Source organism: Mus caroli, unplaced genomic scaffold (genome assembly GCF_978045245.1).
Source record: "Mus caroli unplaced genomic scaffold, Mus_caroli_1 scaffold_7, whole genome shotgun sequence".
Lineage (NCBI taxonomy): Eukaryota > Metazoa > Chordata > Mammalia > Rodentia > Muridae > Mus > Mus caroli.
In genome coordinates, this window is record NW_028227262.1 from 34,211,006 (window position 1) to 34,237,086 (window position 26,081).

Sequence of the window (26,081 nt, forward strand, 5' to 3'; positions counted from 1 at the left end):
CAGGCCTAAGTTGAAGAGCCTCGGTGCCAGAGGGACTTGCTGCTGCCACAGCGGCCTTCCAGTCCCCGGGCAGCCCTGCATTGCCTTCAACTAGGATAGACCCCATCTGCCTGGGTCCCTGCAAAGCCTACATCCCAGGCGGGAGTCCCCTCGCTGAGCTGGAAGGCTCTGCTTTCTTTTTCAAATGTGGGCTCTTGGTCGTGCTCATGAGCACAGGCGCCTGGGAAAAATGGGTCCCTAGCACCTAGCTGAGAGGGGTGTAACTCCAGCCTGCTGCAGCCTCTGGCTCAGGCTTCTCAGGAAGGGGCTGCAGTCCTGCTAGCGACCCCAGAGGACCCCAGCATGACTGTCTTCGGGACCGACGGTCTCTGCAGTGTCCTGCGCACCTTCTGGAAGACGTTGAGCCCTTTCTTGTTCCCTGACTCGACCGTTCCTGGGGGTCTTCTTTCTCCCGTGACCGGTTCCCGCGGGAAATCAGGATGGTCCTAGGCCTCCATGAGGACTGCACCTCACAGGGGGTCACCTTCCTCATCGTCCCCGGGATGGGAACCAAGGCACACACCTCCTGGGGACGTCCAACTCCTCCAGGATGCTCCCAAGAGGGACTTGGAGAGAGTGAGAGAGAGAGACAGGCCAGGCCAGACAGTGTCTGTCCACTGTGCCCCCTTTCCTGGAGCCACACAGCCACTGACTGCACTCATGTCAAACCGAGTGGAGAATCAATGTTGAGGACCTACTATGGGACTGATGGCCGGCCCACACTGTGCCTCGGAAGAAGTGCCCTGTCCTGGGTGGCCAGCACTAAGCTGAGAACAAGAGGGCACCTGTCAGCACCCTTTTCTCTGGTCCCGGCTCCCAGAGAAATACAGGGATGCACACCTCGAGAATGCACCGTCCAGCTCAGTCTCCAGTTTTTTCTTCCCAGAGGTGACTTCAGCACAGCTCCAGGGAGCACAGCCATTGTCCCAAGAAGAGCAAGGATTCCTGGACCCACTTTCCCTTCTCTTCTGGCATCTCCAATCCAAGCAAGAACTCCCAGAAGCCAGCTTCCCGGTTGACTAGAGTCAGAACAGGGCTCTGCCCAAAAGCCCCATAGAGACAGAAAGGTGGCTAGCTGCATGAGCAAAGGCCTTGAAGCCAAGGTGGGTGCCAGAGAAACCTCTGGCTCTGACCCAGCAGGAGGCACAACAGACTCAGGGAGAAGGCTTCAGGCCAGACAGGAGCAGTGGGAACTTACTGTATTCTGGAAAACACCCGAACTACACTGAGAGAGAGAGAGACAGAGACAGAGACAGAGACAGAGACAGAGACAGAGACAGAGACAGAGACAGAGATAGAGTGAGAGTGACTTATCAGGACACAAGCTGGCTACACACATTTAAGTCCCAGAGGTCATCAACCCATCTGAGACCAGCAAGAGGATACTGAGGAGGTGTGTGTGTGTGTGTGTGTTTGTGTGTTCGGGCGTGTACGTGTTTGTGTGCGTGACTGTGTTTGTGTGTGTGTGTGTGTGTGTGTGCGCGCCTTAGGGCGTGTGCTTATGTGCCTGTAAATTTCGGGGAGATCTTAGTGTGTGGATTTGGGAGCCTCTGTGTGATTTGGTGGCAGTTCCCAGGGGTCTTGACCTGAGGAGGAAGGCAGCAGTTGAGGGGGGACATCACAAGGGAGAAGAGGGTGGCCATTTCCAAAGGTAGATTCTTCCTTTTTTGTCCTGGAGGCTCATGTGGTCGGACTGCTGGGCTGACAGCAGCTCCAGTGGAGAAGGACTTGATGGAGCAGGGACTCCCCCTCGGGCTGAGCCCAATTCAGGCTTCGGATTATTCCTAGAGGCCCTACCAGCCCACCAATCCCCCGCTAACACAACAACCCGATGTACATGGGGAAGCTGGGGACATTTGTGAAGAACCAGGATGGCGATGGGCCATCCGAATTGGCCTTTGGGGCCGGGGGTGGGGGGACAGGGAAGGCCTCCGGGCAGCGGTCTCAGTCAGGCACAGGCAGAAAGCAAGACCCACCGCTCCTCTGAGCCCTCATCTTGCTGTGTCACCAAAGGATAGAGTCATCCTTACACTGTTTTTGCCAGATAGGGGGCTCAGGAGGATGCAGCATTCCTGCCTCCCTGGAGGCTCTCCACACCCCAAGATCAAGGCCCTTCCTGCACTGCTCCAAACCTGCAGAACTTTGGCGCCACGCCCTCTTGTGACCCAGCTGTGCAGATGGTCCACCGAGAAAGGCTAGCCAGGGCTACCCAGGGAGCCCCGCTCTCCCTCCCTTAAAGGGAAGGCAAAAGCCCTGCCCAGGCCCTGCACCTGCATGGCAGCCTCTCAGCTTACCCAGCACTGAAGGCCGACAGGCAGGCCTAAGTTGAAGAGCCTCGGTGCCAGAGGGACTTGCTGCTGCCACAGCGGCCTTCCAGTCCCCGGGCAGCCCTGCATTGCCTTCAACTAGGATCGACCCCATCTGCCTGGGTCCCTGCAAAGCCTACATCCCAGGCGGGAGTCCCCTCGCTGAGCTGGAAGGCTCTGCTTTCTTTTTCAAATGTGGGCTCTTGGTCGTGCGCATGCGCACAGGCGCCTGGGAAAAATGGGTCCCTAGCACCTAGCTGAGAGGGGTGTAACTCCAGCCTGCTGCAGCCTCTGGCTCAGGCTTCTCAGGAAGGGGCTGCAGTCCTGCTAGCGACCCCAGAGGACCCCAGCATGACTGTCTTCGGGACCGACGGTCTCTGCAGTGTCCTGCGCACCTTCTGGAAGACGTTGAGCCCTTTCTTGTTCCCTGACTCGACCGTTCCTGGGGGTCTTCTTTCTCCCGTGACCGGTTCCCGCGGGAAATCAGGATGGTCCTAGGCCTCCATGAGGCCTGCACCTCACAGGGGGTCACCTTCCCCATATTCCCCGGGATGGGAACCAAGGCACACACCTCCTGGGGACGTCCAACTCCTCCAGGATGCTCCCAAGAGGGACTTGGAGAGAGTGAGAGAGAGAGACAGGCCAGGCCAGACAGTGTCTGTCCACTGTGCCCCCTTTCCTGGAGCCACACAGCCACTGACTGCACTCATGTCAAACCGAGTGGAGAATCAATGTTGAGGACCTACTATGGGACTGATGGCCGGCCCACACTGTGCCTCGGAAGAAGTGCCCTGTCCTGGGTGGCCAGCACTAAGCTGAGAACAAGAGGGCACCTGTCAGCACCCTTTTCTCTGGTCCCGGCTCCCAGAGAAATACAGGGATGCACACCTCGAGAATGCACCGTCCAGCTCAGTCTCCAGTTTTTTCTTCCCAGAGGTGACTTCAGCACAGCTCCAGGGAGCACAGCCATTGTCCCAAGAAGAGCAAGGATTCCTGGACCCACTTTCCCTTCTCTTCTGGCATCTCCAATCCAAGCAAGAACTCCCAGAAGCCAGCTTCCCGGTTGACTAGAGTCAGAACAGGGCTCTGCCCAAAAGCCCCATAGAGACAGAAAGGTGGCTAGCTGCATGAGCAAAGGCCTTGAAGCCAAGGTGGGTGCCAGAGAAACCTCTGGCTCTGACCCAGCAGGAGGCACAACAGACTCAGGGAGAAGGCTTCAGGCCAGACAGGAGCAGTGGGAACTTACTGTATTCTGGAAAACACCCGAACTACACTGAGAGAGAGAGAGACAGAGACAGAGACAGAGACAGAGACAGAGACAGAGACAGAGACAGAGACAGAGACAGAGACAGAGTGAGAGTGACTTATCAGGACACAAGCTGGCTACACACATTTAAGTCCCAGAGGTCATCAACCCATCTGAGACCAGCAAGAGGATCCTGAGGAGGTGTGTGTGTGTGTGTGTGTTTGTGTGTTCGGGCGTGTACGTGTTTGTGTGCGTGACTGTGTTTGTGTGTGTGTGTGTGTGTGTGCGCGCGCCTTAGGGCGTGTGCTTATGTGCCTGTAAATTTCGGGGAGATCTTAGTGTGTGGATTTGGGAGCCTCTGTGTGATTTGGTGGCAGTTCCCAGGGGTCTTGACCTGAGGAGGAAGGCAGCAGTTGAGGGGGGACATCACAAGGGAGAAGAGGGTGGCCATTTCCAAAGGTAGATTCTTCCTTTTTTGTCCTGGAGGCTCATGTGGTCGGACTGCTGGGCTGACAGCAGCTCCAGTGGAGAAGGACTTGATGGAGCAGGGACTCTCCCTCGGGCTGAGCCCAATTCAGGCTTCGGATTATTCCTAGAGGCCCTACCAGCCCACCAATCCCCCGCTAACACAACAACCCGATGTACATGGGGAAGCTGGGGACATTTGTGAAGAACCAGGATGGCGATGGGCCATCCGAATTGGCCTTTGGGGCCGGGGGGGACAGGGAAGGCCTCCGGGCAGCGGTCTCAGTCAGGCACAGGCAGAAAGCAAGACCCACCGCTCCTCTGAGCCCTCATTTTGCTGTGTCACCAAGGATAGGGTCATCCTTACACTGTTTTTGCCCGATAGGGGGCTCAGGAGGACGCAGCATTCCTGCCTACCTGGAGGCTCTCCACACCCCAAGATCAAGGCCCTTCCTGCACTGCTCCAAACCTGCAGAACTTTGGCGCCACGCCCTCTTGTGACCCAGCTGTGCAGATGGTCCACCGAGCAAGGCTAGCCAGGGCTACCCAGGGAGCCCCGCTCTCCCTCCCTTAAAGGGAAGGCAAAAGCCCTGCCCAGGCCCTGCGCCTGCATGGCAGCCTCTCAGCTTACCCAGCACTGAAGGCCGACAGGCAGGCCTAAGTTGAAGAGCCTCGGTGCCAGAGGGACTTGCTGCTGCCACAGCGGCCTTCCAGTCCCCGGGCAGCCCTGCATTGCCTTCAACTAGGATCGACCCCATCTGCCTGGGTCCCTGCAAAGCCTACATCCCAGGCGGGAGTCCCCTCGCTGAGCTGGAAGGCTCTGCTTTCTTTTTCAAATGTGGGCTCTTGGTCGTGCGCATGCGCACAGGCGCCTGGGAAAAATGGGTCCCTAGCACCTAGCTGAGAGGGGTGTAACTCCAGCCTGCTGCAGCCTCTGGCTCAGGCTTCTCAGGAAGGGGCTGCAGTCCTGCTAGCGACCCCAGAGGACCCCAGCATGACTGTCTTCGGGACCGACGGTCTCTGCAGTGTCCTGCGCACCTTCTGGAAGACGTTGAGCCCTTTCTTGTTCCCTGACTCGACCGTTCCTGGGGGTCTTCTTTCTCCCGTGACCGGTTCCCGCGGGAAATCAGGATGGTCCTAGGCCTCCATGAGGACTGCACCTCACAGGGGGTCACCTTCCTCATCGTCCCCGGGATGGGAACCAAGGCACACACCTCCTGGGGACGTCCAACTCCTCCAGGATGCTCCCAAGAGGGACTTGGAGAGAGTGAGAGAGAGAGACAGGCCAGGCCAGACAGTGTCTGTCCACTGTGCCCCCTTTCCTGGAGCCACACAGCCACTGACTGCACTCATGTCAAACCGAGTGGAGAATCAATGTTGAGGACCTACTATGGGACTGATGGCCGGCCCACACTGTGCCTCGGAAGAAGTGCCCTGTCCTGGGTGGCCAGCACTAAGCTGAGAACAAGAGGGCACCTGTCAGCACCCTTTTCTCTGGTCCCGGCTCCCAGAGAAATACAGGGATGCACACCTCGAGAATGCACCGTCCAGCTCAGTCTCCAGTTTTTTCTTCCCAGAGGTGACTTCAGCACAGCTCCAGGGAGCACAGCCATTGTCCCAAGAAGAGCAAGGATTCCTGGACCCACTTTCCCTTCTCTTCTGGCATCTCCAATCCAAGCAAGAACTCCCAGAAGCCAGCTTCCCGGTTGACTAGAGTCAGAACAGGGCTCTGCCCAAAAGCCCCATAGAGACAGAAAGGTGGCTAGCTGCATGAGCAAAGGCCTTGAAGCCAAGGTGGGTGCCAGGGAAACCTCTGGCTCTGACCCAGCAGGAGGCACAACAGACTCAGGGAGAAGGCTTCAGGCCAGACAGGAGCAGTGGGAACTTACTGTATTCTGGAAAACACCCGAACTACACTGAGAGAGAGAGAGACAGAGACAGAGACAGAGACAGAGACAGAGACAGAGACAGAGTGAGAGTGACTTATCAGGACACAAGCTGGCTACACACATTTAAGTCCCAGAGGTCATCAACCCATCTGAGACCAGCAAGAGGATCCTGAGGAGGGGTGTGTGTGTGTGTGTGTGCGCGTGCCTTAGGGCGTGTGCTTATGTGCCTGTAAATTTCGGGGAGATCTTAGTGTGTGGATTTGGGAGCCTCTGTGTGATTTGGTGGCAGTTCCCAGGGGTCTTGACCTGAGGAGGAAGGCAGCAGTTGAGGGGGGACATCACAAGGGAGAAGAGGGTGGCCATTTCCAAAGGTAGATTCTTCCTTTTTTGTCCTGGAGGCTCATGTGGTCGGACTGCTGGGCTGACAGCAGCTCCAGTGGAGAAGGACTTGATGGAGCAGGGACTCTCCCTCGGGCTGAGCCCAATTCAGGCTTCGGATTATTCCTAGAGGCCCTACCAGCCCACCAATCCCCCGCTAACACAACAACCCGATGTACATGGGGAAGCTGGGGACATTTGTGAAGAACCAGGATGGCGATGGGCCATCCGAATTGGCCTTTGGGGCCGGGGGGGACAGGGAAGGCCTCCGGGCAGCGGTCTCAGTCAGGCACAGGCAGAAAGCAAGACCCACCGCTCCTCTGAGCCCTCATCTTGCTGTGTCACCAAAGGATAGAGTCATCCTTACACTGTTTTTGCCAGATAGGGGGCTCAGGAGGACGCAGCATTCCTGCCTCCCTGGAGGCTCTCCACACCCCAAGATCAAGGCCCTTCCTGCACTGCTCCAAACCTGCAGAACTTTGGCGCCACGCCCTCTTGTGACCCAGCTGTGCAGATGGTCCACCGAGAAAGGCTAGCCAGGGCTACCCAGGGAGCCCCGCTCTCCCTCCCTTAAAGGGAAGGCAAAAGCCCTGCCAAGGCCCTGCACCTGCATGGCAGCCTCTCAGCTTACCCAGCACTGAAGGCCGACAGGCAGGCCTAAGTTGAAGAGCCTCGGTGCCAGAGGGACTTGCTGCTGCCACAGCGGCCTTCCAGTCCCCGGGCAGCCCTGCATTGCCTTCAACTAGGATCGACCCCATCTGCCTGGGTCCCTGCAAAGCCTACATCCCAGGCGGGAGTCCCCTCGCTGAGCTGGAAGGCTCTGCTTTCTTTTTCAAATGTGGGCTCTTGGTCGTGCGCATGCGCACAGGCGCCTGGGAAAAATGGGTCCCTAGCACCTAGCTGAGAGGGGTGTAACTCCAGCCTGCTGCAGCCTCTGGCTCAGGCTTCTCAGGAAGGGGCTGCAGTCCTGCTAGCGACCCCAGAGGACCCCAGCATGACTGTCTTCGGGACCGACGGTCTCTGCAGTGTCCTGCGCACCTTCTGGAAGACGTTGAGCCCTTTCTTGTTCCCTGACTCGACCGTTCCTGGGGGTCTTCTTTCTCCCGTGACCGGTTCCCGCGGGAAATCAGGATGGTCCTAGGCCTCCATGAGGCCTGCACCTCACAGGGGGTCACCTTCCCCATCTTCCCCGGGATGGGAACCAAGGCACACACCTCCTGGGGACGTCCAACTCCTCCAGGATGCTCCCAAGAGGGACTTGGAGAGAGTGAGAGAGAGAGACAGGCCAGGCCAGACAGTGTCTGTCCACTGTGCCCCCTTTCCTGGAGCCACACAGCCACTGACTGCACTCATGTCAAACCGAGTGGAGAATCAATGTTGAGGACCTACTATGGGACTGATGGCCGGCCCACACTGTGCCTCGGAAGAAGTGCCCTGTCCTGGGTGGCCAGCACTAAGCTGAGAACAAGAGGGCACCTGTCAGCACCCTTTTCTCTGGTCCCGGCTCCCAGAGAAATACAGGGATGCACACCTCGAGAATGCACCGTCCAGCTCAGTCTCCAGTTTTTTCTTCCCAGAGGTGACTTCAGCACAGCTCCAGGGAGCACAGCCATTGTCCCAAGAAGAGCAAGGATTCCTGGACCCACTTTCCCTTCTCTTCTGGCATCTCCAATCCAAGCAAGAACTCCCAGAAGCCAGGTTCCCGGTTGACTAGAGTCAGAACAGGGCTCTGCCCAAAAGCCCCATAGAGACAGAAAGGTGGCTAGCTGCATGAGCAAAGGCCTTGAAGCCAAGGTGGGTGCCAGAGAAACCTCTGGCTCTGACCCAGCAGGAGGCACAACAGACTCAGGGAGAAGGCTTCAGGCCAGACAGGAGCAGTGGGAACTTACTGTATTCTGGAAAACACCCGAACTACACTGAGAGAGAGAGATAGAGACAGAGACAGAGACAGAGACAGAGACAGAGTGAGAGTGACTTATCAGGACACAAGCTGGCTACACACATTTAAGTCCCAGAGGTCATCAACCCATCTGAGACCAGCAAGAGGATACTGAGGAGGTGTGTGTGTGTGTGTGTGTTTGTGTGTTCGGGTGTGTACGTGTTTGTGTGCGTGACTGTGTTTGTGTGTGTGTGTGTGTGTGTGTGCGCGCCTTAGGGCGTGTGCTTATGTGCCTGTAAATTTCGGGGAGATCTTAGTGTGTGGATTTGGGAGCCTCTGTGTGATTTGGTGGCAGTTCCCAGGGGTCTTGACCTGAGGAGGAAGGCAGCAGTTGAGGGGGGACATCACAAGGGAGAAGAGGGTGGCCATTTCCAAAGGTAGATTCTTCCTTTTTTGTCCTGGAGGCTCATGTGGTCGGACTGCTGGGCTGACAGCAGCTCCAGTGGAGAAGGACTTGATGGAGCAGGGACTCTCCCTCGGGCTGAGCCCAATTCAGGCTTCGGATTATTCCTAGAGGCCCTACCAGCCCACCAATCCCCCGCTAACACAACAACCCGATGTACATGGGGAAGCTGGGGACATTTGTGAAGAACCAGGATGGCGAAGGGCCATCCGAATTGGCCTTTGGGGCCGGGGGGGACAGGGAAGGCCTCCGGGCAGCGGTCTCAGTCAGGCACAGGCAGAAAGCAAGACCCACCGCTCCTCTGAGCCCTCATCTTGCTGTGTCACCAAAGGATAGAGTCATCCTTACACTGTTTTTGCCAGATAGGGGGCTCAGGAGGACGCAGCATTCCTGCCTCCCTGGAGGCTCTCCACACCCCAAGATCAAGGCCCTTCCTGCACTGCTCCAAACCTGCAGAACTTTGGCGCCACGCCCTCTTGTGACCCAGCTGTGCAGATGGTCCACCGAGCAAGGCTAGCCAGGGCTACCCAGGGAGCCCCGCTCTCCCTCCCTTAAAGGGAAGGCAAAAGCCCTGCCCAGGCCCTGCACCTGCATGGCAGCCTCTCAGCTTACCCAGCACTGAAGGCCGACAGGCAGGCCTAAGTTGAAGAGCCTCGGTGCCAGAGGGACTTGCTGCTGCCACAGCGGCCTTCCAGTCCCCGGGCAGCCCTGCATTGCCTTCAACTAGGATAGACCCCATCTGCCTGGGTCCCTGCAAAGCCTACATCCCAGGCGGGAGTCCCCTCGCTGAGCTGGAAGGCTCTGCTTTCTTTTTCAAATGTGGGCTCTTGGTCGTGCGCATGCGCACAGGCGCCTGGGAAAAATGGGTCCCTAGCACCTAGCTGAGAGGGGTGTAACTCCAGCCTGCTGCAGCCTCTGGCTCAGGCTTCTCAGGAAGGGGCTGCAGTCCTGCTAGCGACCCCAGAGGACCCCAGCATGACTGTCTTCGGGACCGACGGTCTCTGCAGTGTCCTGCGCACCTTCTGGAAGACGTTGAGCCCTTTCTTGTTCCCTGACTCGACCGTTCCTGGGGGTCTTCTTTCTCCCGTGACCGGTTCCCGCGGGAAATCAGGATGGTCCTAGGCCTCCATGAGGACTGCACCTCACAGGGGGTCACCTTCCTCATCGTCCCCGGGATGGGAACCAAGGCACACACCTCCTGGGGACGTCCAACTCCTCCAGGATGCTCCCAAGAGGGACTTGGAGAGAGTGAGAGAGAGAGACAGGCCAGGCCAGACAGTGTCTGTCCACTGTGCCCCCTTTCCTGGAGCCACACAGCCACTGACTGCACTCATGTCAAACCGAGTGGAGAATCAATGTTGAGGACCTACTATGGGACTGATGGCCGGCCCACACTGTGCCTCGGAAGAAGTGCCCTGTCCTGGGTGGCCAGCACTAAGCTGAGAACAAGAGGGCACCTGTCAGCACCCTTTTCTCTGGTCCCGGCTCCCAGAGAAATACAGGGATGCACACCTCGAGAATGCACCGTCCAGCTCAGTCTCCAGGTTTTTCTTCCCAGAGGTGACTTCAGCACAGCTCCAGGGAGCACAGCCATTGTCCCAAGAAGAGCAAGGATTCCTGGACCCACTTTCCCTTCTCTTCTGGCATCTCCAATCCAAGCAAGAACTCCCAGAAGCCAGGTTCCCGGTTGACTAGAGTCAGAACAGGGCTCTGCCCAAAAGCCCCATAGAGACAGAAAGGTGGCTAGCTGCATGAGCAAAGGCCTTGAAGCCAAGGTGGGTGCCAGAGAAACCTCTGGCTCTGACCCAGCAGGAGGCACAACAGACTCAGGGAGAAGGCTTCAGGCCAGACAGGAGCAGTGGGAACTTACTGTATTCTGGAAAACACCCGAACTACACTGAGAGAGAGAGAGACAGAGACAGAGACAGAGACAGAGACAGAGACAGAGACAGAGACAGAGACAGAGACAGAGACAGAGTGAGAGTGACTTATCAGGACACAAGCTGGCTACACACATTTAAGTCCCAGAGGTCATCAACCCATCTGAGACCAGCAAGAGGATCCTGAGGAGGTGTGTGTGTGTGTGTGTGTTTGTGTGTTCGGGCGTGTACGTGTTTGTGTGCGTGACTGTGTTTGTGTGTGTGTGTGTGTGTGTGCGCGCGCCTTAGGGCGTGTGCTTATGTGCCTGTAAATTTCGGGGAGATCTTAGTGTGTGGATTTGGGAGCCTCTGTGTGATTTGGTGGCAGTTCCCAGGGGTCTTGACCTGAGGAGGAAGGCAGCAGTTGAGGGGGGACATCACAAGGGAGAAGAGGGTGGCCATTTCCAAAGGTAGATTCTTCCTTTTTTGTCCTGGAGGCTCATGTGGTCGGACTGCTGGGCTGACAGCAGCTCCAGTGGAGAAGGACTTGATGGAGCAGGGACTCTCCCTCGGGCTGAGCCCAATTCAGGCTTCGGATTATTCCTAGAGGCCCTACCAGCCCACCAATCCCCCGCTAACACAACAACCCGATGTACATGGGGAAGCTGGGGACATTTGTGAAGAACCAGGATGGCGATGGGCCATCCGAATTGGCCTTTGGGGCCGGGGGGGACAGGGAAGGCCTCCGGGCAGCGGTCTCAGTCAGGCACAGGCAGAAAGCAAGACCCACCGCTCCTCTGAGCCCTCATTTTGCTGTGTCACCAAGGATAGGGTCATCCTTACACTGTTTTTGCCCGATAGGGGGCTCAGGAGGACGCAGCATTCCTGCCTACCTGGAGGCTCTCCACACCCCAAGATCAAGGCCCTTCCTGCACTGCTCCAAACCTGCAGAACTTTGGCGCCACGCCCTCTTGTGACCCAGCTGTGCAGATGGTCCACCGAGCAAGGCTAGCCAGGGCTACCCAGGGAGCCCCGCTCTCCCTCCCTTAAAGGGAAGGCAAAAGCCCTGCCCAGGCCCTGCGCCTGCATGGCAGCCTCTCAGCTTACCCAGCACTGAAGGCCGACAGGCAGGCCTAAGTTGAAGAGCCTCGGTGCCAGAGGGACTTGCTGCTGCCACAGCGGCCTTCCAGTCCCCGGGCAGCCCTGCATTGCCTTCAACTAGGATCGACCCCATCTGCCTGGGTCCCTGCAAAGCCTACATCCCAGGCGGGAGTCCCCTCGCTGAGCTGGAAGGCTCTGCTTTCTTTTTCAAATGTGGGCTCTTGGTCGTGCGCATGCGCACAGGCGCCTGGGAAAAATGGGTCCCTAGCACCTAGCTGAGAGGGGTGTAACTCCAGCCTGCTGCAGCCTCTGGCTCAGGCTTCTCAGGAAGGGGCTGCAGTCCTGCTAGCGACCCCAGAGGACCCCAGCATGACTGTCTTCGGGACCGACGGTCTCTGCAGTGTCCTGCGCACCTTCTGGAAGACGTTGAGCCCTTTCTTGTTCCCTGACTCGACCGTTCCTGGGGGTCTTCTTTCTCCCGTGACCGGTTCCCGCGGGAAATCAGGATGGTCCTAGGCCTCCATGAGGACTGCACCTCACAGGGGGTCACCTTCCTCATCGTCCCCGGGATGGGAACCAAGGCACACACCTCCTGGGGACGTCCAACTCCTCCAGGATGCTCCCAAGAGGGACTTGGAGAGAGTGAGAGAGAGAGACAGGCCAGGCCAGACAGTGTCTGTCCACTGTGCCCCCTTTCCTGGAGCCACACAGCCACTGACTGCACTCATGTCAAACCGAGTGGAGAATCAATGTTGAGGACCTACTATGGGACTGATGGCCGGCCCACACTGTGCCTCGGAAGAAGTGCCCTGTCCTGGGTGGCCAGCACTAAGCTGAGAACAAGAGGGCACCTGTCAGCACCCTTTTCTCTGGTCCCGGCTCCCAGAGAAATACAGGGATGCACACCTCGAGAATGCACCGTCCAGCTCAGTCTCCAGTTTTTTCTTCCCAGAGGTGACTTCAGCACAGCTCCAGGGAGCACAGCCATTGTCCCAAGAAGAGCAAGGATTCCTGGACCCACTTTCCCTTCTCTTCTGGCATCTCCAATCCAAGCAAGAACTCCCAGAAGCCAGCTTCCCGGTTGACTAGAGTCAGAACAGGGCTCTGCCCAAAAGCCCCATAGAGACAGAAAGGTGGCTAGCTGCATGAGCAAAGGCCTTGAAGCCAAGGTGGGTGCCAGGGAAACCTCTGGCTCTGACCCAGCAGGAGGCACAACAGACTCAGGGAGAAGGCTTCAGGCCAGACAGGAGCAGTGGGAACTTACTGTATTCTGGAAAACACCCGAACTACACTGAGAGAGAGAGAGACAGAGACAGAGACAGAGACAGAGACAGAGACAGAGACAGAGTGAGAGTGACTTATCAGGACACAAGCTGGCTACACACATTTAAGTCCCAGAGGTCATCAACCCATCTGAGACCAGCAAGAGGATCCTGAGGAGGTGTGTGTGTGTGTGTGTTTGTGTGTTCGGGCGTGTACGTGTTTGTGTGCGTCACTGTGTTTGTGTGTGTGTGTGTGTGTGTGTGTGTGTGTGTGTGCGCCTTAGGGCGTGTGCTTATGTGCCTATAAATTTCGGGGAGATCTTAGTGTGTGGATTTGGGAGCCTCTGTGTGATTTGGTGGCAGTTCCCAGGGGTCTTGACCTGAGGAGGAAGGCAGCAGTTGAGGGGGGACATCACAAGGGAGAAGAGGGTGGCCATTTCCAAAGGTAGATTCTTCCTTTTTTGTCCTGGAGGCTCATGTGGTCGGACTGCTGGGCTGACAGCAGCTCCAGTGGAGAAGGACTTGTTGGAGCAGGGACTCTCCCTCGGGCTGAGCCCAATTCAGGCTTCGGATTATTCCTAGAGGCCCTACCAGCCCACCAATCCCCCGCTAACACAACAACCCGATGTACATGGGGAAGCTGCGGACATTTGTGAAGAACCAGGATGGCGATGGGCCATCCGAATTGGCCTTTGGGGCCGGGGGGGACAGGGAAGGCCTCCGGGCAGCGGTCTCAGTCAGGCACAGGCAGAAAGCAAGACCCACCGCTCCTCTGAGCCCTCATTTTGCTGTGTCACCAAGGATAGGGTCATCCTTACACTGTTTTTGCCCGATAGGGGGCTCAGGAGGACGCAGCATTCCTGCCTCCCTGGAGGCTCTCCACACCCCAAGATCAAGGCCCTTCCTGCACTGCTCCAAACCTGCAGAACTTTGGCGCCACGCCCTCTTGTGACCCAGCTGTGCAGATGGTCCACCGAGCAAGGCTAGCCAGGGCTACCCAGGGAGCCCCGCTCTCCCTCCCTTAAAGGGAAGGCAAAAGCCCTGCCCAGGCCCTGCGCCTGCATGGCAGCCTCTCAGCTTACCCAGCACTGAAGGCCGACAGGCAGGCCTAAGTTGAAGAGCCTCGGTGCCAGAGGGACTTGCTGCTGCCACAGCGGCCTTCCAGTCCCCGGGCAGCCCTGCATTGCCTTCAACTAGGATCGACCCCATCTGCCTGGGTCCCTGCAAAGCCTACATCCCAGGCGGGAGTCCCCTCGCTGAGCTGGAAGGCTCTGCTTTCTTTTTCAAATGTGGGCTCTTGGTCGTGCGCATGCGCACAGGCGCCTGGGAAAAATGGGTCCCTAGCACCTAGCTGAGAGGGGTGTAACTCCAGCCTGCTGCAGCCTCTGGCTCAGGCTTCTCAGGAAGGGGCTGCAGTCCTGCTAGCGACCCCAGAGGACCCCAGCATGACTGTCTTCGGGACCGACGGTCTCTGCAGTGTCCTGCGCACCTTCTGGAAGACGTTGAGCCCTTTCTTGTTCCCTGACTCGACCGTTCCTGGGGGTCTTCTTTCTCCCGTGACCGGTTCCCGCGGGAAATCAGGATGGTCCTAGGCCTCCATGAGGACTGCACCTCACAGGGGGTCACCTTCCTCATCGTCCCCGGGATGGGAACCAAGGCACACACCTCCTGGGGACGTCCAACTCCTCCAGGATGCTCCCAAGAGGGACTTGGAGAGAGTGAGAGAGAGAGACAGGCCAGGCCAGACAGTGTCTGTCCACTGTGCCCCCTTTCCTGGAGCCACACAGCCACTGACTGCACTCATGTCAAACCGAGTGGAGAATCAATGTTGAGGACCTACTATGGGACTGATGGCCGGCCCACACTGTGCCTCGGAAGAAGTGCCCTGTCCTGGGTGGCCAGCACTAAGCTGAGAACAAGAGGGCACCTGTCAGCACCCTTTTCTCTGGTCCCGGCTCGCAGAGAAATACAGGGATGCACACCTCGAGAATGCACCGTCCAGCTCAGTCTCCAGTTTTTTCTTCCCAGAGGTGACTTCAGCACAGCTCCAGGGAGCACAGCCATTGTCCCAAGAAGAGCAAGGATTCCTGGACCCACTTTCCCTTCTCTTCTGGCATCTCCAATCTAAGCAAGAATTCCCAGAAGCCAGGTTCCCGGTTGACTAGAGTCAGAACAGGGCTCTGCCCAAAAGCCCCATAGAGACAGACAGGTGGCTAGCTGCATGAGCAAAGGCCTTGAAGCCAAGGTGGGTGCCAGGGAAACCTCTGGCTCTGACCCAGCAGGAGGCACAACAGACTCAGGGAGAAGGCTTCAGGCCAGACAGGAGCAGTGGGAACTTACTGTATTCTGGAAAACACCCGAACTACACTGAGAGAGAGAGACAGAGACAGAGACATAGATGGAGAGAGAGTGAGAGTGACCTATCAGGACACAAGCTGGCTACACACATTTAAGTCCCAGAGGTCATCAACCCATCTGAGACCAGCAAGAGGATCCTGAGGAGGTGTGTGTGTGTGTGTGTTTGTGTGTTCGGGCGTGTACGTGTTTGTGTGCGTCACTGTGTTTGTGTGTGTGTGTGTGTGTGTGTGTGTGTGTGTGTGTGTGTGCGCCTTAGGGCGTGTGCTTATGTGCCTATAAATTTCGGGGAGATCTTAGTGTGTGGATTTGGGAGCCTCTGTGTGATTTGGTGGCAGTTCCCAGGGGTCTTGACCTGAGGAGGAAGGCAGCAGTTGAGGGGGGACATCACAAGGGAGAAGAGGGTGGCCATTTCCAAAGGTAGATTCTTCCTTTTTTGTCCTGGAGGCTCATGTGGTCGGACTGCTGGGCTGACAGCAGCTCCAGTGGAGAAGGACTTGTTGGAGCAGGGACTCTCCCTCGGGCTGAGCCCAATTCAGGCTTCGGATTATTCCTAGAGGCCCTACCAGCCCACCAATCCCCCGCTAACACAACAACCCGATGTACATGGGGAAGCTGCGGACATTTGTGAAGAACTAGGATGGCGAAGGGCCATCCGAATTGGCCTTTGGGGCCGGGGGGGACAGGGAAGGCCTCCGGGCAGCGGTCTCAGTCAGGCACAGGCAGAAAGCAAGACCCACCGCTCCTCTGAGCCCTCGTCTTGCTGTGTCACCAAAGGATAGGGTCATCCTTACACTGTTTTTGCCAGATAGGGGGCTCAGGAGGACACAGCATTCCTGCCTCCCTGGAGGCTCTCCACACCCCAAGATCAAGGCCCTTCCTGCACTGCTCCAAACCTGCAGAACTTTGGCGCCACGCCCTCTTGTGACCCAGCTGTGCAGATGGTCCACCAAGCAAGGCTAGCCAGGGCTACCCAGGGAGCCCCGCTCTCCCTCCCTTAAAGGGAAGGCAAAAGCCCTGCCCAGGCCCTGCGCCTGCATGGCAGCCTCTCAGCTTACCCAGCACTGAAGGCGGACAGGCAGGCCTAAGTTGAAGAGCCTCGGTGCCAGAGGGAATTGCTGCTGCCACAGCGGCCTTCCAGTCCCTGGGCAGCCCTGCATTGCCTTCAACTAGGATCGACCCCATCTGCCTGGGTCCCTGCAAAGCCTACATCCCAGGCGGGAGTCCCCTCGCTGAGCTGGAAGGCTCTGCTTTCTTTTTCAAATGTGGGCTCTTGGTCGTGCGCATGCGCACAGGCGCCTGGGGAAAAATGGGTCCCTAGCACCTAGCTGAGAGGGGTGTAACTCCAGCCTGCTGCAGCCTCTGGCTCAGGCTTCTCAGGAAGGGGCTGCAGTCCTGCTAGCGACCCCAGAGGACCCCAGCATGACTGTCTTCGGGACCGACGGTCTCTGCAGTGTCCTGCGCACCTTCTGGAAGACGTTGAGCCCTTTCTTGTTCCCTGACTCGACCGTTCCTGGGGGTCTTCTTTCTCCCGTGACCGGTTCCCGCGGGAAATCAGGATGGTCCTAGGCCTCCATGAGGACTGCACCTCACAGGGGGTCACCTTCCCCATATTCCCCGGGATGGGAACCAAGGCACACACCTCCTGGGGACGTCCAACTCCTCCAGGATGCTCCCAAGAGGGACTTGGAGAGAGTGAGAGAGAGAGACAGGCCAGGCCAGACAGTGTCTGTCCACTGTGCCCCCTTTCCTGGAGCCACACAGCCACTGACTGCACTCATGTCAAACCGAGTGGAGAATCAATGTTGAGGACCTACTATGGGACTGATGGCCGGCCCACACTGTGCCTCGGAAGAAGTGCCCTGTCCTGGGTGGCCAGCACTAAGCTGAGAACAAGAGGGCACCTGTCAGCACCCTTTTCTCTGGTCCCGGCTCCCAGAGAAATACAGGGATGCACACCTCGAGAATGCACCGTCCAGCTCAGTCTCCAGTTTTTTCTTCCCAGAGGTGACTTCAGCACAGCTCCAGGGAGCACAGCCATTGTCCCAAGAAGAGCAAGGATTCCTGGACCCACTTTCCCTTCTCTTCTGGCATCTCCAATCCAAGCAAGAACTCCCAGAAGCCAGCTTCCCGGTTGACTAGAGTCAGAACAGGGCTCTGCCCAAAAGCCCCATAGAGACAGAAAGGTGGCTAGCTGCATGAGCAAAGGCCTTGAAGCCAAGGTGGGTGCCAGGGAAACCTCTGGCTCTGACCCAGCAGGAGGCACAACAGACTCAGGGAGAAGGCTTCAGGCCAGACAGGAGCAGTGGGAACTTACTGTATTCTGGAAAACACCCGAACTACACTGAGAGAGAGAGAGACAGAGACAGAGACAGAGACAGAGACAGAGACAGAGACAGAGACAGAGACAGAGTGAGAGTGACTTATCAGGACACAAGCTGGCTACACACATTTAAGTCCCAGAGGTCATCAACCCATCTGAGACCAGCAAGAGGATCCTGAGGAGGTGTGTGTGTGTGTGTGTGTGTTTGTGTGTTCGGGCGTGTACGTGTTTGTGTGCGTGACTGTGTTTGTGTGTGTGTGTGTGTGTGTGTGCGCGCGCCTTAGGGCGTGTGCTTATGTGCCTGTAAATTTCGGGGAGATCTTAGTGTGTGGATTTGGGAGCCTCTGTGTGATTTGGTGGCAGTTCCCAGGGGTCTTGACCTGAGGAGGAAGGCAGGAGTTGAGGGGGGACATCACAAGGGAGAAGAGGGTGGCCATTTCCAAAGGTAGATTCTTCCTTTTTTGTCCTGGAGGCTCATGTGGTCGGACTGCTGGGCTGACAGCAGCTCCAGTGGAGAAGGACTTGATGGAGCAGGGACTCTCCCTCGGGCTGAGCCCAATTCAGGCTTCGGATTATTCCTAGACGCCCTACCAGCCCACCAATCCCCGGCTAACACAACAACCCGATGTACATGGCGAAGCTGGGGACATTTGTGAAGAACCAGGATGGCGAAGGGCCATCCGAATTGGCCTTTGGGGCCGGGGGGGGGGGGGGACAGGGAAGGCCTCCGGGCAGCGGTCTCAGTCAGGCACAGGCAGAAAGCAAGACCCACCGCTCCTCTGAGCCCTCGTCTTGCTGTGTCACCAAAGGATAGGGTCATCCTTACACTGTTTTTGCCAGATAGGGGGCTCAGGAGGACGCAGCATTCCTGCCTCCCTGGAGGCTCTCCACACCCCAAGATCAAGGCCCTTCCTGCACTGCTCCAAACCTGCAGAACTTTGGCGCCACGCCCTCTTGTGACCCAGCTGTGCAGATGGTCCACCGAGAAAGGCTAGCCAGGGCTACCCAGGGAGCCCCGCTCTCCCTCCCTTAAAGGGAAGGCAAAAGCCCTGCCCAGGCCCTGCACCTGCATGGCAGCCTCTCAGCTTACCCAGCACTGAAGGCCGACAGGCAGGCCTAAGTTGAAGAGCCTCGGTGCCAGAGGGACTTGCTGCTGCCACAGCGGCCTTCCAGTCCCCGGGCAGCCCTGCATTGCCTTCAACTAGGATCGACCCCATCTGCCTGGGTCCCTGCAAAGCCTACATCCCAGGCGGGAGTCCCCTCGCTGAGCTGGAAGGCTCTGCTTTCTTTTTCAAATGTGGGCTCTTGGTCGTGCGCATGCGCACAGGCGCCTGGGAAAAATGGGTCCCTAGCACCTAGCTGAGAGGGGTGTAACTCCAGCCTGCTGCAGCCTCTGGCTCAGGCTTCTCAGGAAGGGGCTGCAGTCCTGCTAGCGACCCCAGAGGACCCCAGCATGACTGTCTTCGGGACCGACGGTCTCTGCAGTGTCCTGCGCACCTTCTGGAAGACGTTGAGCCCTTTCTTGTTCCCTGACTCGACCGTTCCTGGGGGTCTTCTTTCTCCCGTGACCGGTTCCCGCGGGAAATCAGGATGGTCCTAGGCCTCCATGAGGCCTGCACCTCACAGGGGGTCACCTTCCCCATATTCCCCGGGATGGGAACCAAGGCACACACCTCCTGGGGACGTCCAACTCCTCCAGGATGCTCCCAAGAGGGACTTGGAGAGAGTGAGAGAGAGAGACAGGCCAGGCCAGACAGTGTCTGTCCACTGTGCCCCCTTTCCTGGAGCCACACAGCCACTGACTGCACTCATGTCAAACCGAGTGGAGAATCAATGTTGAGGACCTACTATGGGACTGATGGCCGGCCCACACTGTGCCTCGGAAGAAGTGCCCTGTCCTGGGTGGCCAGCACTAAGCTGAGAACAAGAGGGCACCTGTCAGCACCCTTTTCTCTGGTCCCGGCTCCCAGAGAAATACAGGGATGCACACCTCGAGAATGCACCGTCCAGCTCAGTCTCCAGTTTTTTCTTCCCAGAGGTGACTTCAGCACAGCTCCAGGGAGCACAGCCATTGTCCCAAGAAGAGCAAGGATTCCTGGACCCACTTTCCCTTCTCTTCTGGCATCTCCAATCCAAGCAAGAACTCCCAGAAGCCAGCTTCCCGGTTGACTAGAGTCAGAACAGGGCTCTGCCCAAAAGCCCCATAGAGACAGAAAGGTGGCTAGCTGCATGAGCAAAGGCCTTGAAGCCAAGGTGGGTGCCAGGGAAACCTCTGGCTCTGACCCAGCAGGAGGCACAACAGACTCAGGGAGAAGGCTTCAGGCCAGACAGGAGCAGTGGGAACTTACTGTATTCTGGAAAACACCCGAACTACACTGAGAGAGAGAGAGACAGAGACAGAGACAGAGACAGAGACAGAGACAGAGACAGAGACAGAGACAGAGTGAGAGTGACTTATCAGGACACAAGCTGGCTACACACATTTAAGTCCCAGAGGTCATCAACCCATCTGAGACCAGCAAGAGGATCCTGAGGAGGTGTGTGTGTGTGTGTGTGTGTTTGTGTGTTCGGGCGTGTACGTGTTTGTGTGCGTGACTGTGTTTGTGTGTGTGTGTGTGTGTGTGTGCGCGCGCCTTAGGGCGTGTGCTTATGTGCCTGTAAATTTCGGGGAGATCTTAGTGTGTGGATTTGGGAGCCTCTGTGTGATTTGGTGGCAGTTCCCAGGGGTCTTGACCTGAGGAGGAAGGCAGGAGTTGAGGGGGGACATCACAAGGGAGAAGAGGGTGGCCATTTCCAAAGGTAGATTCTTCCTTTTTTGTCCTGGAGGCTCATGTGGTCGGACTGCTGGGCTGACAGCAGCTCCAGTGGAGAAGGACTTGATGGAGCAGGGACTCTCCCTCGGGCTGAGCCCAATTCAGGCTTCGGATTATTCCTAGACGCCCTACCAGCCCACCAATCCCCGGCTAACACAACAACCCGATGTACATGGCGAAGCTGGGGACATTTGTGAAGAACCAGGATGGCGAAGGGCCATCCGAATTGGCCTTTGGGGCCGGGGGGGGGGGGGGACAGGGAAGGCCTCCGGGCAGCGGTCTCAGTCAGGCACAGGCAGAAAGCAAGACCCACCGCTCCTCTGAGCCCTCGTCTTGCTGTGTCACCAAAGGATAGGGTCATCCTTACACTGTTTTTGCCAGATAGGGGGCTCAGGAGGACGCAGCATTCCTGCCTCCCTGGAGGCTCTCCACACCCCAAGATCAAGGCCCTTCCTGCACTGCTCCAAACCTGCAGAACTTTGGCGCCACGCCCTCTTGTGACCCAGCTGTGCAGATGGTCCACCGAGAAAGGCTAGCCAGGGCTACCCAGGGAGCCCCGCTCTCCCTCCCTTAAAGGGAAGGCAAAAGCCCTGCCCAGGCCCTGCACCTGCATGGCAGCCTCTCAGCTTACCCAGCACTGAAGGCCGACAGGCAGGCCTAAGTTGAAGAGCCTCGGTGCCAGAGGGACTTGCTGCTGCCACAGCGGCCTTCCAGTCCCCGGGCAGCCCTGCATTGCCTTCAACTAGGATCGACCCCATCTGCCTGGGTCCCTGCAAAGCCTACATCCCAGGCGGGAGTCCCCTCGCTGAGCTGGAAGGCTCTGCTTTCTTTTTCAAATGTGGGCTCTTGGTCGTGCGCATGCGCACAGGCGCCTGGGAAAAATGGGTCCCTAGCACCTAGCTGAGAGGGGTGTAACTCCAGCCTGCTGCAGCCTCTGGCTCAGGCTTCTCAGGAAGGGGCTGCAGTCCTGCTAGCGACCCCAGAGGACCCCAGCATGACTGTCTTCGGGACCGACGGTCTCTGCAGTGTCCTGCGCACCTTCTGGAAGACGTTGAGCCCTTTCTTGTTCCCTGACTCGACCGTTCCTGGGGGTCTTCTTTCTCCCGTGACCGGTTCCCGCGGGAAATCAGGATGGTCCTAGGCCTCCATGAGGCCTGCACCTCACAGGGGGTCACCTTCCCCATATTCCCCGGGATGGGAACCAAGGCACACACCTCCTGGGGACGTCCAACTCCTCCAGGATGCTCCCAAGAGGGACTTGGAGAGAGTGAGAGAGAGAGACAGGCCAGGCCAGACAGTGTCTGTCCACTGTGCCCCCTTTCCTGGAGCCACACAGCCACTGACTGCACTCATGTCAAACCGAGTGGAGAATCAATGTTTAGGACCTACTATGGGACTGATGGCCGGCCCACACTGTGCCTCGGAAGAAGTGCCCTGTCCTGGGTGGCCAGCACTAAGCTGAGAACAAGAGGGCACATGTCAGCACCCTTTTCTCTGGTCCTGGCTCGCAGAGAAATACAGGGATGCACACCTCGAGAATGCACGGTCCAGCTCAGTCTCCAGGTTTTTCTTGCCAGAGGTGACTTCAGCACAGCTCCAGGGAGCACAGCCATTGTCCCAAGAAGAGCAAGGATTCCTGGACCCACTTTCCCTTCTCTTCTGGCATCTCCAATCCAAGCAAGAATTCCCAGAAGCCAGCTTCCCGGTTGACTAGAGTCAGAACAGGGCTCTGCCAAAAAGCCCCATAGAGACAGACAGGTGGCTAGCTGCATGAGCAAAGGCCTTGAAGCCAAGGTGGGTGCCAGGGAAACCTCTGGCTCTGACCCAGCAGGAGGCACAACACACTCAGGGAGAAGGCTTCAGGCCAGACAGGAGCAGTGGGAACTTACTGTATTCTGGAAAACACCCGAACTACACTGAGAGAGAGAGCCGGAGACAGAGACAGAGACGGAGAGAGAGCTAGAGTGACATATCAAGACACAAGCTGGCTACACACATTTAAGTCCCAGTGGTCATCAACCCATCTGAGACCAGCAAGAGGATCCTGAGGAGGTTGTGTGTGTGTGTGTGTGTTTGTGTGTTCGTGCGTGTGCGTGTTTGTGTGCGTGACTGTGTTTGTGTGTGTGTGTGTGTGTGTGTGTGCGCACGCCTTAGGGCGTGTGCTTATGTGCCTGTAAATTTCGGGGAGAACTTAGTGTGTGGATTTGGGAGCCTCTGTGTGATTTGGTGGCAGTTCCTAGGGGTCTTGACCTGAGGAGGAAGGCAGCAGTTGAGGGGGGACATCACAAGGGAGAAGAGGGTGGCCATTTCCAAAGGTAGATTCTTCCTTTTTTGTCCTGGAGGCTCATGTGGTCGGACTGCTGGGCTGACAGCAGCTCCAGTGGAGAAGGACTTGATGGAGCAGGGACTCTCCCTCGGGCTGAGCCCAATTCAGGCTTCGGATTATTCCTAGAGGCCCTACCAGCCCACCAATCCCCCAGCTAACACAACAACCCGATGTACATGGGGAAGCTGGGGACATTTGTGAAGAACCAGGATGGCGAAGGGCCATCCGAATTGGCCTTTGGGGCCGGGGGGGACAGGGAAGGCATCTGGGCAGCGGTCTCAGTCAGGCACAGGCAGAGTGCAAGACCCACCGCTCCTCTGAGCCCTCGTCTTTCCGTGTCACCAAAGGATAGGGTCATCCTTACACTGTTTTTGCCAGATAGGAGGCTCAGGTGGACGCAGCATTCCTACCTCCCTGGAGGCTCTCCACACCCCAAGATCAAGGCCCTTCCTGCACTGTTCCAAACCTGCAGAACTTTGGCGCCACGCCTTCTTGTGACCTAGCTGTGCAGATGGTCCACCTAAAAAGGCTAGCCAGGGCTACCCAGGGAGCCCCACTCTCCCTCCCGTAAATGGAAGGCAAAAGCCCTGCCCAGGCCCTGCGCCTGCATGGCAGCCTCTCAGCTTACCCAGCACTGAAGGCGGACAGGCAGGCCTAAGTTGAAGAGCCTCGGTGCCAGAGGGACTTGCTGCTGCCACAGCGGCCTTCCAGTCCCCGGGCAGCCCTGCATTGCCTTCAACTAGGATAGACCCCATCTGCCTGGGTCCTGCAAACCCTACATCCCAGGCGGGAGTCCCCTCACTGAGCTGGAAGGCTCTGCTTTCTTTTTCAAATGTGGGCTCTTGGTCGTGCGCATTCGCACAGGATCCTGGGAAAAATGGGTCCCTAGCACCTAGCTGAGAGGGGTGTAACTCCAGCCTGCTGCAGCCTCTGGCTCAGGCTTCTCAGGAAGGAGCTGCAGTCCTGCTTGCGACCCCAGAGGACCCCAGCATGACTGCCTTCGGGACCGACGGTCTCTGCAGTGTCCTGCGCACCTTCTGGAAGACGTTGAGCCCTTTCTTGTTCCCTGACTCGACCGTTCCTGGGGGTCTTCTTTCTCCCGTGACCGGTTCCCGCGGGAAATCAGGATGGTCCTAGGCCTCCATGAGGCCTGCACCTCACAGGGGGTCACCTTCCTCATCGTCCCCGGGATGGGAACCAAGGCACACACCTCCTGGGGACGTCCAACTCCTCCAGGATGCTCCCAAGAGGGACTTGGAGAGAGTGAGAGAGAGAGACAGGCCAGGCCAGACAGTGTCTGTCCACTGTGCCCCCTTTCCTGGAGCCACACAGCCACTGACTGCACTCATGTCAAACCGAGTGGAGAATCAATGTTGAGGACCTACTATGGGACTGATGGCCGGCCCACACTGTGCCTCGGAAGAAGTGCCCTGTCCTGGGTGGCCAGCAGTAAGCTGAGAACAAGAGGGCACCTGTCAGCACCCTTTTCTCTGGTCCCGGCTCGCAGAGAAATACAGGGATGCACACCTCGAGAATGCACGGTCCAGCTCAGTCTCCAGGTTTTTCTTGCCAGAGGTGACTTCAGCACAGCTCCAGGGAGCACAGCCATTGTCCCAAGAAGAGCAAGGATTCCTGGACCCACTTTCCCTTCTCTTCTGGCATCTCCAATCCAAGCAAGAATTCCCAGAAGCCAGCTTCCCGGTTGACTAGAGTCAGAACAGGGCTCTGCCCAAAAGCCCCATAGAGACAGACAGGTGGCTAGCTGCATGAGCAAAGGCCTTGAAGCCAAGGTGGGTGCCAGGGAAACCTCTGGCTCTGACCCAGCAGGAGGCACAACAGACTCAGGGAGAAGGCTTCAGGCCAGACAGAAGCAGTGGGATCTTACTGTATTCTGAAAACACCTGAACTACACTGAGAGAGAGAGACAGAGACAGAGACAGAGACGGAGAGAGAGTGAGAGTGATGTATCAGGACACAAGCTGGCTACACACATTTAAGTCCCAGAGGTCATCAACCCATCTGAGACCAGCAAGAGGATCCTGAGGAGGTGTGTGTGTGTGTGTGTGTGTGTGTTTGTGTGTGTTTGTGTGTGTGTGTGTGTGTGTGTGTGTGTGTGTGTGCACGCCTTAGGGCGTGTGCTTATGTGCCTGTAAATTTCGGGGAGAACTTAGTGTGTGGATTTGGGAGCCTCTGTGTGATTTGGTGGCAGTTCCCAGGGGTCTTGACCTGAGGAGGAAGGCAGCAGTTGAGGGGGGACATCACAAGGGAGAAGAGGGTGGCCATTTCCAAAGGTAGATTCTTCCTTTTTTGTCCTGGAGGCTCATGTGGTCGGACTGCTGGGCTGACAGCAGCTCCAGTGGACAAGGACTTGATGGAGCAGGGACTCTCCCTCGGGCTGAGCCCAATTCAGGCTTCGGATTATTCCTAGAGGCCCTACCAGCCCACCAATCCCCCGCTAACACAACAACCCGATGTACATGGGGAAGCTGGGGACATTTGTGAAGAACCAGGATGGCGAAGGGCCATCCGAATTGGCCTTTGGGGCCGGGGGGGACAGGGAAGGCCTCCGGGCAGCGGTCTCAGTCAGGCACAGGTAGAAAGCAAGACCCACCGCTCCTCTGAGCCCTCGTCTTGCTGTGTCACCAAAGGATAGGGTCATCCTTACACTGTTTTTGCCAGATAGGGGGCTCAGGAGGATGCAGCATTCCTGCCTCCCTACAGGCTCTCCACACCCCAAGATCAAGGCCCTTCCTGCACTGCTCCAAACCTGCAGAACTTTGGCGCCACGCCCTCTTGTGACCCAGCTGTGCAGATGGTCCATGGAGCAAGGCTAGCCAGGGCTACCCAGGGAGCCCCGCTCTCCTTCCCTTAAAGGGAAGGCAAAAGCCTTGCCCAGGCCCTGCGCCTGCATGGCAGCCTCTCAGCTTACCCAGCACTGAAGGCGGACAGGCAGGCCTAAGTTGAAGAGCCTCGGTGCCAGAGGGACTTGCTGCTTCCACAGAGGCCTTCTAGTCCCCGGGCAGCCCTGCATTGCCTTCAACTATGATTGACCCCATCTGCCTGGGTCCCTGCAAAGCCTACATCCCAGGTGGGAGTCCCCTAGCTGAGCTGGAAGGCTCTGCTTTCTTTTTCAAATGTGGGCTCTTGGTCTTGCGCATGCGCACAGGCGCCTCGGAAAAATGAGTCCCTAGACCTAGCTGAGAGGGGTGTAACTCCAGCCTGCTGCAGTCTCTGGCTCAGGCTTCTCAGGAAGGGGCTGCAGTCCTGCTAGCGACCCCAGAGGACCCCAGCATGACTGCCTTCGGGACCGACGGTCTCTGCAGTGTCCTGCGCACCTTCTGGAAGACGTTGAGCCCTTTCTTGTTCCCTGACTCGAC